The sequence below is a fragment of the Rhipicephalus sanguineus genome, chromosome 11 (genome assembly GCF_013339695.2).
Source record: "Rhipicephalus sanguineus isolate Rsan-2018 chromosome 11, BIME_Rsan_1.4, whole genome shotgun sequence".
In the NCBI taxonomy this organism is placed as follows: Eukaryota; Metazoa; Arthropoda; class Arachnida; order Ixodida; family Ixodidae; genus Rhipicephalus; species Rhipicephalus sanguineus.
In genome coordinates, this window is record NC_051186.1 from 27,428,347 (window position 1) to 27,445,805 (window position 17,459).

Here is a 17,459-nt window from a genome sequence, read left to right on the forward strand (position 1 = left end):
ATAACGGCCTTGTGGTCCGTTAAGTATAAAGTTAATGGCTCTTGCTGCAAAAGTTGTAGCTTGAAGTTTGAGAATGCGATGTCAACGTGCCCGTTTCGCTTCGGCTTCGCGAGCCCGCCGCTCCGCGGATCGGCGGGGGCACTGGCTACACAGACGCGACGCCGGGGGGACAGGCCTCGTTCACAAGCTGCTTCGCATCTAAGGGTACCTTGCATGATTTATGGCGTAGTGGGTACCTTGCATGATTTATAATAGGGCACGCGCTGCAGTGGAGCGAGCGCTCTACCACACGTCCATATGTCACGCAAACATTCCTTTCTGATACCATGCGCGAGCTCGCCTCTCGTGCCAAGACTTCGCTCTCACTTCGTCCTCTTCTTTCTTCCATACATCTAGTTGCACCTTTCTCTCAGGCAAACAGTTATGTTCTTGTTCTTGTTCACCTTCAACTTTGGCTGCTCACACTCACTGTGGGGGATTGGCCAAAATAGTCCTTTCTGACACCATGCGCGAGCTCTTTTCCCGTGCCAACACTTTGTTTTCTTCTTTCTTCCTTACATCTAGTGGCACGCGGGGCACCGGTTACGCCGGGACGACAGGCCTCGTTCATAAGCCGATTCGCATCTAAAACCGACATCGACAGCGTTGACCGGACGAATGCAAAGAATAAAAATTACGGTCCCAGCAGGAACCCAAGTATTCTGCGCGGCAGTCAGGTATTCTACCACAAAGCCACGCCAGGTCAAGAAACTGTTCTGGAAAAACACCCTATACAGGCGCAATGTCGGTGCACGTCAATTACGCTTGTGGTGCTGGCTATCTAATTTTACAAGAAAGAAATAAAGACTACATATGTACTCCTACGATACAGGCGTCATGTCAGGTTACCGTCTGTGATTCCAGTGTTGGCTCCGCATTTATAGTAGTCTATTAAACATTACATTTGGTACTCCTATGGTTCAGCAACCTATATTCAAGCTTTTGCTGAACCCCGGAGGAATACGGTAACGGAAGTTACGTATGATATTCACATCATCGCACCCAGGGCTTAAAGTCGGGGGGGGGGCGGTAGGGGGGCCCCAACCCCTCTCCATTTTTTAAGTAGGGGCCTGGCCCCCCCCTTTCGGCAGGTAAACTATAGCTCTATAGTAGTCATTTGCGCGGAGAAATTATAACTCCCCGATTTTTCGAATAATGCTTCAATCGCGATTATTCGGTTGACGTGGCGACAACAACAACAAAAAAATTACACCATCTCCCGCTAAAGGGGACCATGAGGCGATGCGAAGCCGGAGCACTTGCACGATCGCGTTCCGTTGGCGTTCGATGGGCATGCTACCGACCTCGCGTCGTGGAACGCGAAGAGGGACGCTACGCGCGTCGTATCTTCCATCTAGCCTGGCCGTTAATTCTCACAGGGCGAGCGGGGAACGCGGTCGACAGGCAGGCGAGAGGGGGGCAGCGTAGGAGAGGAGAGAGAAGGGGAGGGGACGCGCATGCGCTCGAGCTCATCGCGGCGTTGCGCAGGAGAGAATTTCGGCATGTCTAGCCCGCGTTTCAGAGGAAGAGTGGAAAGGGGGATGGGAGAGGGAAAGTGGAGAGGGGGAGGGGAAAGGGACAGTGGATAGGGGAAGGGGAGAGGGTGAGTGGAGAGGGGGTGTGTGGAGAGGGTATGCGCATGCGCAGTAAGGGTGGTCACGCCGCACACCACCACCGCCGGATTGAGCTCGGCCTTAAGATACTTCGCATCTAAAACAAAACACATATTGTCGTAGAGCTGAGTGCAGTTCCCTGAGACACTGCACACCACATGTTACCTCCGTGTTCGAATAAGCTCCTTGGCACAGCATACTCTTTTACGAGGCACCTGAGCATGGAGCTACCTCATCGTGAATCAGTGAAGGTTGACCTTGGTCTCAGTAGGTTACCAGTCAATTTTCATCCCTTTAGTTGTGTATTACGAGCCTGGTATAATGCCAAAGACATGCATTTTGCCTACGTTTTTATGCAAGTAGGTGCGAAAGAAATATAGCGTTGTCGTGCCTGGGGTTCTCAATGCAGTTAGTCAACTAATGTATGATCTGCGTTGCAGCTGTAGTTATCTGCTTTCAGCTCATATATGTTTAAGGTAACAGGCCAAGTGTCGGAAATTTTTTTTTAAAAAGCGATAAGCACTAGAGACTGTTATTCTACATTATAGAGCACAGCTTTTAAGCACACGTGAGCATTATAAAGGAAGCCGTATTTTTTGTTCATTTTTCGTAATTGAAAATTTCATTAAAAATAGGCCTTACGCGAACACTCCTTACTTAAATTGCTCTCAACAAAAAATCTAATTTTTGCAGAGACAGGAAAGAAGCTTTGATCACTGCAATGAACCAAAACAAATGAGATTAGATGAACCAAAATGAGAAGAGTGATTAAAGAACCAAAAAATTATGCACTAACACTAGGGGCACCTTCGCATAACAGGCAGCCGTATTAAATCTTGTGGCACGATTTTTCTTATTAAAGTTCATTGCACACCTACTAATGTGATCAGGAAGTGTGCTATGTTTCAATGTAGAATCTATTTTAGCAAAAAAGTTATTACTGTTCGCTTAGGGAAAAATGCCAAAAATATAAGTTCTGAGAAAATCAACAAAAAAGATTTGAAACAGGTGCAGCGTTTACAGAAGGTAATCAGGAGCGCTAACATCCTCTATATTTGTAGCTAGCTCCATCCTGGACCTTGCTCTCGTCTGCCTTTGCTCACCTTGCGATTATTTTTTTTTTGTAGCTCGCTCTGCAGCATCAGTGCTGTGACGGGATGCTTTCTCGATGCGGTGCTAATCATTTGTGAGGCAAGTTTTTGCAGTGTAGAGGCCAGGCTCGATGTCCCAACTTGCTTCAAAATATCAAATGTGCTTCTGTTGTCACTATTGAAATGATAAACAGTGTCATACAAAGCAAATTTGATGATTGACAGGCACATACGCGTCCTTGAGCATAAAGAACACATGTACGATGTTGCGCGTCCACGTGGTGAGAAGTTTAACTATTATGATAAAAATGATGTGGTGACAATGCTGTTAGAGTATTATTACATGTTCGCACTTGATGTATGATTGTTAAATAACCAACAAAATATTACGCATCAAGCTAATGTTATGATGCACACAAAACTGGAACTTTTAGTTTTGGTTTCGTAGATGACGGGTGGTTTAGCATTTTTGCTTGTATATATTGAAGGAAACTGCGTAAACAGAAACTTTATGCAGAATAATGATGGAGGATAAGTTCTACGTCTAACATAACCAAAGACCAGAAAATGACGTTTTGAAAAAAAATGCGCTTTTTCCACTTGGGCTCATACCTTAATCCTTTACATCCCGAGGTATTTAAAAAAAAGTGTATCCAAAATGCCATTTTTCGTGCTTGATTGCATCGGTACATTGAATAAATGCCGGAAATACGCTAGGAATAATACATTTATTTGTATCACCTTCATAAGCGTTTGTTCAGTTCTAGAGACAGTTGGTTCGTTCACTACACTGTGATCGTCCCATACAGAGCGACTGTGGCCTGTGAGAATGGCGACTACACACACACACACACACACACACACACACACACACACACACACACACACACACACACACACACACACACACACACAAACAAACACATACACAACACACACGCACACACACGTACGCACACGCACACAAACACATACACAGACGTAAACATACACACATATAAACACACATACACGCAAACACACACACACGCACGCACACGTGCACACACAAACACACACACACGCACACGCACACACACACAAACACACGCACGCACACACACACATGCACGCACGTATATATATATATATATACCGGGTGTCCCAGCTAACTTGTGCGAAAGGTTAAAAAATACAATATTAGAGGCAGGCGAGTGAAATCAATTGCATATTGCTGACTCTACCTTGCGCGCTACGGCATTTTTTTCTTTTGTAATTAATTAATTTGGTAATTAGGATTATTTAACTAAACTGCTAAATATTCACTTTAGGGAAGAAATTACATTTGAAAAATTCTAGATCATTTTCACAAACCCCCATTGCATTATTTTAAAGAAAGGAAGTCTCACGTGTGACATTTTCCAAGCTGCAAAGAAGCCCTCGAAATAAAAAAAAAAACAGGACATGTGACCAGCGTATATAGATACGCTGGTCACATGTCCTGTTTTTTTTTATTTCCATGTCCTGTTTATATATATATATATATATATATATATATATATATATATATATATATATATATATATATATATATATATATATATATATATTGTGAAAGGCAAGAACGGCAATGCGGCTCGGCTGCTTGCGCGAGGAGCTGGGAAAGCACCAAGGAAAAGGGGGAAGAAGTTTAGAATATAGAACAGCCGGCCCAGGAACGGGTGCTGTCTCTGTGTCTCGTTCATTACAATGGCGCAGCCGTCCGACGAACCTCTGCTTGACGACCTGCAGTCGCACACAGTGCTCCGGAGCGGACGCACAGTTTCGCGTTCAGCGGCTTCCGCTACAGCGGCTTCGGGCTCCGAGCCCAACCCCGCCCCAGGACCAACTGACTCGTCTACAGGCGTCACCACAGCTCCGGTCTTCGACTTCACTGCCTTGCAGGTGGACGCTACATCAGTACCAAGGGACGCTGTCCACGCTCCCTCGGACTTTATATCGCACACCACCGCCCAAGCGACCTCCGCATCGACGCCTGAGGTCAACACTCCTACTTCAAATGCGGTCTGCAGCGACTTCACCGTGCTCACGCAGGCAGTCTCTACCATCATGAAGTCCGTGGCAGACACCAACGCATGCATTACAAGAGCCTTGGCACGTACAACACAGCCTCCGCCATCTCTCACCGAACTTCCCGAATTTCGAGGATTTCAAGACAACCCAACGATCTGGCTGCAGACCGTCGATGCCTTGGCCCGCCAACATTCTTGGCCTGACGACGTCAAAATGTCTTTCGCCGAGAACCGACTACGCGACTCGGCCAAAGCTTGGCATCGTTACGACGGACATAACCACACCACTTGGACCTCATGGAGTGCAGCCCTAGTGAGTGCCTTCCGCCCGCTTTCGTCCACGTATGACGAGCAGTTCATGCGAATGCGATCGCGCCGGCAAGGTCCCACTGAAGATGTCACGACTTACATTTATGATAAGCTTCAGCTCCTCAACGACTGTGGCATCACGTGGCAGTCTCCAGCTGCGCGCCAGTACGCGGTCGACGGAATGTGGGACGCCACTCATGCGGCCATCCTGTCCTCTCAGTTGCCTGAGATCTCACCCACCGTCTTCGCTCACAAGGCCGCGGAAGTGCAGCAGAGTACCCGACGCCGTCTTACGTTCGGCACGCCACAGCAGGCCGGACAGTCCCCACCCACCTCCGCGCGACGGGGTTGCTTTTTGTGCGGACGTATTGGGCACAACGCCAAGGAGTGCCGCCAATCGTCTCAACCCCGGATTCAGTACCAAGCATTTCAAACCCCAGTGTTACCAGTGCATGTTGAAGGGATCGGCGACTTGTCAGCGCTTGTTGATACCGGCGCTGAACGAACGGCACTGCACCGACGTCACGCTCCCGACGCTATTTCCCCATGGACGCAGCCTCCACTCCGCGGACTGGGAGGCAGCGTGATGCCAGTGGGCATGCTCGACGTTTATGTCCGGACGACAGCGGGGACAAAGTTTCTGCCAGCCATTCCTGTCTTTGAGGATCTACCTGCCGACATGATTCTGGGCACAGACTTCCTGCTGTCGGACGACATCCAGATCACCATCGATCGCGGCCATGTAGAGCTCCGGCCTTCGTCAACCGAGGCTGCGGCGACGCCCCTGCCAACGCCGAGAGGTGAGCCGCCGAGTCCGCTTACCTTAAGTTCTATACTGACTCGGCATAACGCAATATTCGCCGACACTACGGCAGATCTCCCGGGTACTAAGATGCTTTTGCATAGAATACCAACGGGGGACCACTCTCCGATATGCGTGCCGTTGAGAAGATACGCTGAGAAGGAGCGCGCCGTTATCGCAGATCAAGTACGCGAAATGCTCTCCGCAGGCATAATCAGGCCTTCATCAAGTCCGTGGGCAGCACCTGTCGTGCTCGTGCGAAAGAAAAATGGGTCCATGCGGTTCTGCGTAGACTACAGGCAGCTCAACAAGTGTACGACGCCCGACTCGTACCCATTGCCTCGTATCGACGACGCCATCGATACAGTTCGCCACTGCAGATTCTTCTCCTCACTCGACTTACGCGCAGGCTACTGGCAGATTAGCGTCGCAGAAGAGGATAAGTGCAAGACCGCCTTTCGCACTCCGTCAGGCCTATATGAATTCAATCGCATGCCGTTTGGGCACAGAACGGCCCCTAGCACATTTCATCGCGCGATGAATTCCGTGCTAGGCTCACTGAAGAACCGAGCCTGCGTGGTCTGTTTAGATGACATCCTCGTCGTCGGCACCACGGAGGATGAACACCTTCGCAATTTAAACGAAGTGCTACACAAGCTCTACGAGGCGGGGTTCCGCTTAAACCGAGAGAAGTGCCAGTTCGGTCTGTCTAAGATAGCGTACCTTGGACATCAGATTTCTCCCGACGGTATACAGCCACTCCCGGAGCGCATCGCAGCAGTGTCGGAATTTCCCACACCAGCCAGCTTGAAGCAAGTGCAGTCGTTTATGGGCATGGCATCTTACCTGCGGAGGTTTATTCCCCACTTCGCTTCGATTGCGGCTCCCCTGAGCGATCTCCTCAAAAAGGACGTCCAGTTTGAATGGGGCGCCGCGCAAGAAACTGCTTTTCGGACGATAAAGCGAAAGCTCACTGCCTGTCCTGTATTGAGTCACTTCAATGATGACTGGGCCACTGAAGTGCACACCGACGCTAGCCAAGTCGGTCTAGGGGCAGTGCTAGTCCAGCGTGATCCAGAAGGCGTCGAGCACATCGTCGCTTATTCCAGCCGGAAACTCTCCGAGACCGAGCGCCACTATCACTCCAATGAGCTGGAATGTCTGGCAGTGGTGTGGAGCGTGGACGATAAATTCCGCCATTATCTCTTCGGACGCAGGTTCACCGTGGTAACCGATAATGCCGCGTTGACTTGGATGTTTTCCAAGCAACAGCTCAAGCATAAGTTTGCTGGGTGGATTATCACGCTCCAAGAGTATGACTTTGACGTGCGTCATCGCGCTGGGGTCTTGAACAACATCGCCGATGCCTTGTCACGCAATCCACTCATGCGCGTTGAAGGAAGCAAGCAAAATCACATCTATTTTGCCCAAGTAAACGTGCGCAAAACCCAAGAAGAGGACGAGGACTTGGCGCCAATCATTGCATCTGTAACGGGCACGGAAACAAATCCGTTGTTTGCAATACGCAATGATGTACTGTGCCGTCGTCAGTGGCACCACGACCTCTCGGAAGAACGCTACCTCTTGGCTGTTCCGAAATGTCTGCGTACCGAAATACTACGGGCCATTCATGATGATCCCGAAGGAGGGCACATTGGACAACGAGCCACGCTTCGCAAGCTGCAAGAACGCTTCTGGTGGCCGAAAATGCGGAGTAATGTGCGCTCTTACGTAGCCTGTTGCGAAGAGTGTCAACGGTTTTAAACGACTGCCGGGGTGTCAGCCTGGACTGTCAACACCAGTGCAGATACCGATCAGATATTTCATACGGTGGGCATCGATTACATAGGGCCGCTACCCACCACCACTGCTGGAAACCGCTACATCATTGCAGCTGTGGACTATCTGTCCAAATACGTAGAAGTGGCAGCCGTACCATCTCTTGCCTCCGTTCATTTAGTCAATTTCTTGCAGCGCAGATTTGAATGGAGGCATGGCTTGCCAAAAAAACTTATATCTGACCGTGCAACAACATTTCGTAGCCGGGAACTGCGAACGTATCTTTCCAAGGCGGGTGTACAGCACCATTACGCATCAGCGTTCCATCCGCAGACAAACGGCCTTACTGAGCGTACTAATCAAAGTATTCAGGCAAGACTCGCTCCGTACACCAAATTCGACAAGAAAGGAGAGGCCGATTGGGACGTACACCTTCGGGCTGCTGGCTATGCAGTTAACACGGCGCTGCAGACGTCTACCGGTGCGACACCGTACGAAGTCGTATACGGAAAGCTGCCCCAGCTGAAAGCGGTCCTCAGCCTAGACGCTCCTGTTAGCGTCACACGCCATGACAGCCGTACAGACGCCTGTCAGAAGATCAGAGCTGCGGCCAGGAAAAGAGCCGCACGAGCACAAGAAAAACAAAAGCGCTATTATGACCGCCGCCGGCGCCCTGCACCGGAATATAAAATTGGAGACGAAGTGTGGGTGCAAAGGGGCGGCAGCTGCCCGGGCAAGAAGTTACTACCGAAGTTCGAGGGGCCCTTCACGATCACCGAACGGTTAGGACAAAATACCTGGCGCGTTACCACCTCAAATCCAAGCTTTGCACTCGATCGGCGGAAAAAGAACAACTTCGCAGTGCATGTGTCACGCTTCAAGAAACGAGTGCGTCCCTTGGACTGAACTGTTGTTTCTTTTTGTTTGCCAGGTCCGCAGCGTGGCCGAGTGTGAAAGGCGAGAACGGCAATGCGGCTCGGCTGCTTGCGCGAGGAGCTGGGAAAGCACCAAGGAAAAGGGGGAAGAAGTTTAGAATATAGAACAGCGGGCCCAGGAACGGGTGCTGTCTCTGTGTCTCGTTCATTACAATATATATATATATATATATATATATATATATATATATATATATATATATATATATATATATATATATATATCAGTGTTCAAGGTATGCTTTGATACAAGCAAAAAGAAAGACACAAGCTTACTTTAACGTCAGCCCCCATGTTAGAGTACAGACGTCAGTATTATCGCAAAGAAGTGTTCTTTATATTATATATATATATATATATATATATATATATATATATATATATATATATATATATATATATCCCTTTAAGCCAAGATCGCACCAAAAAGAGCACTTCGTTGCGATAATACTGACGTATGTGCTCTAACATGGGGGCTGACGTTAAGTTACCCGTTATACGCGAGTGTTGTCGACGAGCCTCGTAAGCCCACGATGTGGACACTACTACTACACATACAAAAACACTTCGATACCCCTTGTAACGCTTGGCACATAGCCAAAAAATACGGCATAGAACTATATACTCGCAGACTGCTTCGCATGAAACCGATTCCGAGAAGGCGTGGGATCTGCCGAATCTTTTAGATGCGAAGTATCTTAAGGCCGAGCTCAATCCGGTGGTGTGCGGCGTGACCACCCTTACTGCGTATGCGCACACCTCCTCTCCACTCACCCCCTCCCTTTCCCTCTCCACTTCCCCTCTCCCCTTTCCCTCTCCGCTCACCCTCTCCGCTTTCCCTCTTTCCACTTTCCCTTTTTCCACTTTCCCTCACTCCTCCCCCTCTCCCATACCCCTCTCCCCTCGCCTTTCCACTCTTCCTCTGAAACGCGGGCTAGACATGCCGAAATTCTCTCCTGCGCAACGCCGCGAGGAGCTCGAGCGCATGCGCGTCCCCTCCCCTTCTCTCTCCTCTCCTACGCTGCCCCCCTCTCGCCCGCCTGTCGACCGCGTTCCCCGCTCGCCCTGTGAGAATTAACGGCCAGGCTAGATGGAAGATACGACGCGCGTAGCGTCCCTCTTCGCGTTCCACGACGCGAGGTCGGTAGCATGCCCATCGAGCGCCAACGGAACGCGATCGTGCAAGTGCTCCGGCTTCGCATCGCCTCATGGTCCCCTTTAGCGGAAGATGGTGTAATTTTTTTGTTTCTTTCTTTCTTCCCTTTCTGTCTCTTTCTCTTCCACGTGTCTCACGTGCTCCACTTGGCCGAGAAGAGAGAGAGGTTTATTTATAGAAAGGCAGAGAGGTCGGAGGCAGAGAGGCAGGAGGATGTGATTTCCTTCGGACACCGAAGTTATTACGGCCGGCTCAAATAGCTCAGCTGGTAATTACTTCTAACAAATTTCATTGCACATGTTTGAAAAGTTCGTAATGACGTCAAGGCTTTGACGGAAGCCGGTACGCTCGTGACTTTCCGCTCACCACACTTAATAGAAAAGCAGTGGCTCACATTTTAAGTGTCTAAGCATTTCTGTGCCTACACAAGACGAGAAAGCTGTCCGTCTATCCGTCTGTCCCTGTGTCACGTAAGGCGATCGTCGCTATAAAGAAGTAAATGTACAAAACAAACCAAATTTATATGGCGGCGCTGGGTTTGAGCCCAGGCTGCCGCGATCCGAGGACCTTAACTAGGTCTTAACTACTGGGATGTAAGCCCACGCTTGGAGGATGTGAATATATCTGAACCACACGAATGGGTTATATGGGAGTTGCGAAACAAATCTGAAAGTAGAGCACTTTTTCTATAAAGGCTTCATTGAGTTTCGGGGTAATGGAACAAATTCCCTCTGCACGAGAATACGTAAAGCCGACATGAAGGATTGCACACATAAGGAGAGTTCCAACTTTGCGAAAATTCAATGCCAATCTCACGTTTCGCGGCTCGTGGGAAGCGCGTTCTGTGGGGCTGTTCCAGTCGCTGAGGAAAGAAAGAAGACTCCACGTCTTTGCAGCCCGAAAACAACGCTCTAGAGAACGCTGCAACCTACAATAAAACTCTTCACTCGTGAATTATTGAGATAACTCCCAAAAGAGATTCTGCGCGATTATTTTAGTTAAGGTAAGAGAAACCGTTATAAAAGTCGAGTTACCTGTCTGCATTTGAAAAAGCGCCCGTAGACCGAAACAACCGGTATCACGTTGTTCCTTGTTACACAAGCGGCACTGCTAAGCGTGACTCATGGCGCAACCCATCTCCCCTTTGACGTAGTGTGGCAGCGTAAGATGAACCTTCGCCATGCATTGCGATAAAGCGGTCTGTCTCGCCCATGCCGCTGAAGTGACTATTCGTCCAACCGGTAATTGCGCAAAGCTCCAATCAGAATAAGTTCGTGGGAAGAGATACGTGGGACGGCAACTTCAGATTGCGCCACACATAAGCGTCACAGATACGTGCAAGGACAGCCGGGCTGCTTGCGTAATCGCGCAATTTGATCGAATTACAGACATTTTGAAATGCCGAAACATGCAACTATTGTGTTTCATTGAACTTTCCGATATAAACTTGTTCCGCAGTATTCTGAACAAGCAAGTGAATTGATGTAAATAGGGCAATTACTGCGTGAGTCTATTTGATAATTTAGTAATTAATGTCTGCCTATTGTTAATGCTCCTGGACTTTACTTAATTTGATTAAGTTTAATAGCGTTCTCTTAGCGTTTGAAGCAAGAAAGAATGGAAGCGTGCATATACAGGAGACACACCGGGCCACTTCGGGACTTCGATCAGCGAAACGCGCAAGAACATTTGAGCAAGTAAAGACTGCGTAAGCGGGTAAAGCAACTTCACCTTAGATATTATGTGGGCTACAGCGTACCTGTAAAGTGAACGGCTAATTAGTATTCTGACGTCACTTACAGCTGCCGTATAAAAGGGACGCGTTTAGGTTTTTTTAACCATGGATGGATGCTGGAACTTTATTAAATATAGTCCTGAGAGACGCGACTAGCGCGCAGTGGGCTTCTCCCACGTTGGGACGGGCAGGCTTAGCCTGACCGCCGCATCGTGGGCTCTCTGGACGGCCCAAAGCTGATCCCCCTTGTTGGGGCTTCTGATGGCGGAGCTCCACTTGGCTGGGTCGGCTTGTTCACTGCCCAGTAACGAGGGGCATCGCCAGAGCATATGCTCTAAGTTAGCTATTTCTCCACAAAAGGGACACGAGCTGCTAGTGTAAGTATCCGGGTAAATTTTGTGAAATAAGGCCAGATTTGAATATGAATCAGTCTGCAGGAGTCTAAGCGTCATGGCAGGGGCTCTGTGCAGTTTTCTGTGAGGAGGGGGGTAGACCCTCCTGCCTAGGTAGAAGTGCTGCGTAATTTCATTGTATGTGGTGGGCTGATCTCTATTGTCCAACGTCGTGGGCTGGGGAGAACCTCCGTGGGCGCGGAACGTCATACCTCGCGCCTTGGAGTGAGCCAGCTCGTTGAGGTTGGTGGGGCCTCCTTCAAAATGACCCATGTGAGCAGGGAACCACGTTAAGATGTGGTTAGAGATGTCTTTTCCACCGAGAATACGGCGTGCCTCCTTGGCGATTGCGCCGACGGCGAAGGCACGGACGGCTGCCCGTGAGTCGCTGTATACGTTCGCGCGCTTCTCGTCGAGGAGAGCGACGGCGATGGCCACCTGCTCGGCAGCGCTCGAGGAGGAACATTCAATCGATGCGGCGTTGATGACCGAACCAGCTTGGTCGACCGAGACCACTGCGTATTTGTTGCTGTTCCCGTACCTGGCCGCGTCGACAAAACAGCTCTCCCCAGGGACCTCTGCTACACTGCGGAGGATCGCCGCTGCCCGTCTTCTTCCCGTGTTTCGCAGCGGGTGCATATTGCGCGGAATGGGGGAAACGATGATTTGTTCACGTTGTCTTCTTGGCAATCCCTGGTAATTGTGGTCCACTGTGGCCGACGGGATACCCATGGCCATCAGGAGTCGCCTCCCAGCCTTCGGGCCCGAGAGTCTGATGACCTGTGCCCTCTCCTGTGCCTCCGCAATCTCCTCGAGCGTATTGTGCATTCCCAGCTGTAGGAGTCGTTCCGTCTACGTGTAGTTCGGGATACCAAGAGCGCTCTTGATGCCTCTCCGGATCATGGCGTTTAATCTATCCCGCTCAGCCCTCCTCCAGACATGCATGGCCGCGACGTAGGTAAAGTGGCACAGTAAGAACGCGTGGATAAGCCTGACCAGGTTGTCTTCTGCGAGACCACTGCGTCTTTTGGCGACCCTCCTGATAAGGCCGATGGTGCTGTCAGTCTTTTTTGCGAGCCGGAGGATCGTTTGGCTATTGGTGCCCGACGACTCCACGATCATACCGAGGATGCGGATCGACGCGACCCTAGGGATTATGTCCCCACTCTTTTTTTAACCATGAATGTTTGCTAAATAGAGCCTGTCTGTGCCTTGCTGGTAATGCTACTGTAAATTATCACGTTTACAACGCACTGATTATTAACTGTGTCTCTAGTCGCACCACGGGACACGGAATTTACGTAAATCCCGCGCATGTTAATCCATCCATCCATCCATCTATCCATCCGCCGTCCGTCCGTCCGTCCGTCTATCTATCTATCTATCTATCTATCTATCTATCTATCTATCTATCTATCTATCTATCTATCTATCTATCTATCTATCTATCTATCTATCTATCTATCTATCTATCTATCTATCTATCTATCTATCTATCTATCTATCTATCTATCTATCTATCTATCTATCTATCTATCTATCTATCTATCTATCTATCTATCTATCTATCTATCTATCTATCTATCTATCTATCTATCTATCTATCTGTGCGCGTGTGTGTGCTGTGCCCTCGACCTATTCTCTGTGCTGCACCAGATGGCGAGGTAAGCATGCCGCATCTTTCCGTTTCTGCGAAAATGCTTGAGCCCCGTGTAGGTTTAGGTGCACGTTAAGGAAACCCAGGTGGTTGAAATTTCCGGGGCCCTCCGCTACGGTGTTTTCTCATAATCATTACGTGGGTTTGGGACCTTAAACCCCAACAATTATTATTAAACAACGTAGAAGATGGCGCTCGCACTTCAGTGTGTTTTGTGCGCTTGAGCACCGTTTGGCAGATTTCTTTATTTATCGACGATATTAGGCGCTATAGGGAACCCAAGCTCAAGTTTAGGCGCGATGTTCGCGCAGCCGGGCCGTGCGTTACTGGGGATAGACGCTGGCGGCGGAGGAGGTTTGTCGACGGCTTGGGCAGCGGTGGCGCGGCAAGGACACGTGCGCGCATGCGCTCCTCATTAGGCCCGGAGCACTGCTAGTCAGCAAGTTACATTGTGACGCACCACAGATGCAGTCCGAGAGCTCTTCGCGTGCGCCGTAGAGGGGTGGCATTGTTATGGCGCAAGGAGACGCGCCGTGGATATTCCCAGTAACGATAGCGAGCAGTGACGCTGCTAGACGTTACTTTGGAAGCCTATCCGATGTCCAGGGGTCAAAGCTCACGCAATATTAAAATACTGCAAGGGTGTTTATGTGCCCTGTCATCTCACGTGCGGAGCATGAAACGCATATACATCTAAGATGGGAATCGTTGCGCATAATCATAGATATGCACGGACCCGACCAGCAAGAAGTTCTTCCATGATAGTATTGTGGATGTGTACTATGATAATACACGTATAAAATTCCCAGCGTCAGAGCACCCCATGATAGAAGTTACCAGCGACGACGGCTCGGAAAAAAAATCCCCTTTGTAACATACGCTTTAGAAAATTCGGCAGATCCCACGCCTTGTAGGAAAGGATTTCATGCGAACAAGTCAGCGAGTACTTTTATACTGCATTTTATCGGCTTTGAGCGAAGGGTTACAACGTGGAGCGACGCATTTCTGTATGCGTAGTAGTTGTGTGCACATCGTGGGCTTACCAGGCAGTTCGACAACACCGGCGTTTAAAGGGTAATTTATGGTGCGACGTAACGTCAGCCCTCACGGTTAGAGCACGTACGTCAGTATTACTGAAACGAAGCTGCACTTTACGGTGCAATGATGTGACATCATACGTAACTTTCGTTAATGCATTCCTCCGGAGTCGAGCAACGCTTGAAATAGCTTGCTGATTCATAGGAATACAAATGTGATGTTTATTAGGCTGCTACAAAAGCGGAGCCAACACTGGAAACACAGACGTTAACCTGACATGACGCCTGTATCGTAGGAGTACATACGTAGTCTTTAGTGCTTTCTTATAGAATTAGATAGCCAGCACTGCAACCAAAAATTCACGTTGCATCGACATTACGCCTGCATAGGGTATTTTTCCATAGCAGCTTAAAGACCTGGCGTGGCTCTGTGGCAGAATGTCTGACTGCCACGCAGAATGCTTGGGTTCGATCCCGGCGGGGATCCTACTTTTTCTTGTTTGCATTCGTCGGGTCAACGCTGCCGGTGTCGGTTTTTCTTAACGCTCTCGCATTTAAATTTCCAATGGCTATTCTCACCATTCCTGGGGAGATATAAACTGTAAATCACCTGCTATGTGGCACATGCACGTATACCGCGGCAGTGGTATTCGGGGATGTGCCACACGTGTCTAGAGGAAAGCGATTGACGACGTACGCGACAGGATTTTCACGTTATTCATGTCATGGCCAGACAATCATATTTGTCAAATCCTCTTAGCCTCCGATGCCAATTTTGGTCTACACCGACTTAAGGAGGTGATCGCGAGAGCACCCAGACGTGGCGGCTAGATAGATGTATACGTAGATAAAAACGCTCACAGTGCCTAGGATTCGCTAAGAAATGCCTCGCATTTAAAATAAATCGTGAGCTGCTACGTGCGAAAGCCGCGATATGATCTTGATACGTGCCATAGTGGGGAACACCAGATAAATTTTAACCACCTGGTGTTCATAACGTGCACCTAGATCTACTACACGATGTTCTGCACTTCGCCCCCACTTTAATGCGGGATGTCGACATAGAGTTTAAAGGGCCCCTCACCAGGCCACATAGCAAATTTTAGTTGGACGCTGGAAGTTGTTGGTGCCGAATGAAGAGCATTGTACTACAAGAATTTTTCAAATTGGTTCATTACGAGCTGAAAAAAAATCGACAGATCCCACGCAGTGTGGGAATCGATGTAATGCGAAGCAGCCAGCAAAGAGCAGCATACATCGTCTTGTTTTCCATTGAATCTAATGAAGTCGTTCATGTCGTGACATCTAGTTCACCATATATCGCGAGATTGTCATACACGCATGCGTGTACAGTCTGGTATATGCCATGCTAATGACACATATTTTCTGCTACACATATAGGATGCGTGACCTGCTATTTATGTTCGAAAATCCTGTCATGCCACACCAATATAGGTATATCTCCAGTTAACAAAATGGCCGTGAGTGCACCATGAGCGTGGTGTCTAAATCATACCTCATACCTACATGACATGCATGTCATGATTTTCGTGTTACCACCTGTTATTTATGTTCGCCACACAGACGTCGTGCAATACCAATTTTGGTCTATATCAAGCTAGCCAAACGGCCGCCAGCGCACCATGAGCGTGACATGTAAATCATGCTGTACATGACATGCGTGTCATGATTTTCATGTTAACTCCTGTTATTTGTGTTCGTCACACAGTCACGTCGCGAGATGCCAATTTTGGTGTATATCAAGCTAGCGAAACGGCCGCCGGCGCACCATGAGCGTGGCACGTAAGTCATGCTGTGCATGACATGCGTGTCATGATTTTCATGTCAATTCCTGTTATTTATGTTCGTCACACAGTCCCTTCGCGCGATACCAATTTTGGTGTATATCAAGCTAGCGAAACAAAAAAAAAGTCATGCTGTGCATGACATGCGTGTCATGATTTTCATGTCAATTCCTGTTATTTATGTTCGTCACACAGTTACGTCCAATTTTGGTGTAAATCCTATTAACGAAACGGCCAGGAGAGCACAAAGTCGTAGGCGGCTAGATAGATAGATACGCTCAAAGTCGCAGAAGTTCGCTAAGAAATGCTTCACATTTAAAAATTGGCGGCGTATCTGCCTGCTTCGCTGCAAATGTCGTCTAAAGATGATACAAGAGGCGCTGCGTGAGAGATGGACGCCATCTGTCAATACGTCGGGAAACATGAATGCTGTGCTGCGGGCGGGTAGTCCCGGCGCAGCAGCAGGCGAAGACCGACGGGGACCAACGCGACCGGCTGGGACACCAGCCAGCCCGAACACGCGGTTTGGCGCGCTGAAGCAGAAGAAACGTCCGCACTCAATGAGTACTCTCCACACACTCTTTTATTTATACGTCGATCGCCTGGGTAAAACCGGAATGCCAGAGCGGCGCCGCATGACATTCGTACAGTGTAATACAGAACAGAAACCGAAACACAACAATGAGCTCGTGCAGAGGGCACTGAAGAAGGCAAGTTCCAGCGCAGTCGCATTTCCAGCGCAGCTTAAGAAACTAGGGTCTTTAGAACTACGTATGTATGCATTTTCCATTAAAGGTACACACCACCTAATACTTACCTAGTGATTTTGCGCCTCAGATATGCGTAACGTTTGCTTTTTGATCGACAATGTACACAAGTGTGAACCTAGTCAGCCGTTCAAGATGGCTGGCCCTTGGGCAAGTGGTTCAACTTTGGCCGAGTGGCTGAATCGAGTGACGTGCCGACGAACAGAAAGACAGAAAGACAGACCAAAATTTCTCCGTTTAAGTATCCCAAGAAAGGCTATCGTCTTTAAAAATTAATTTGTAGCGGCGCGA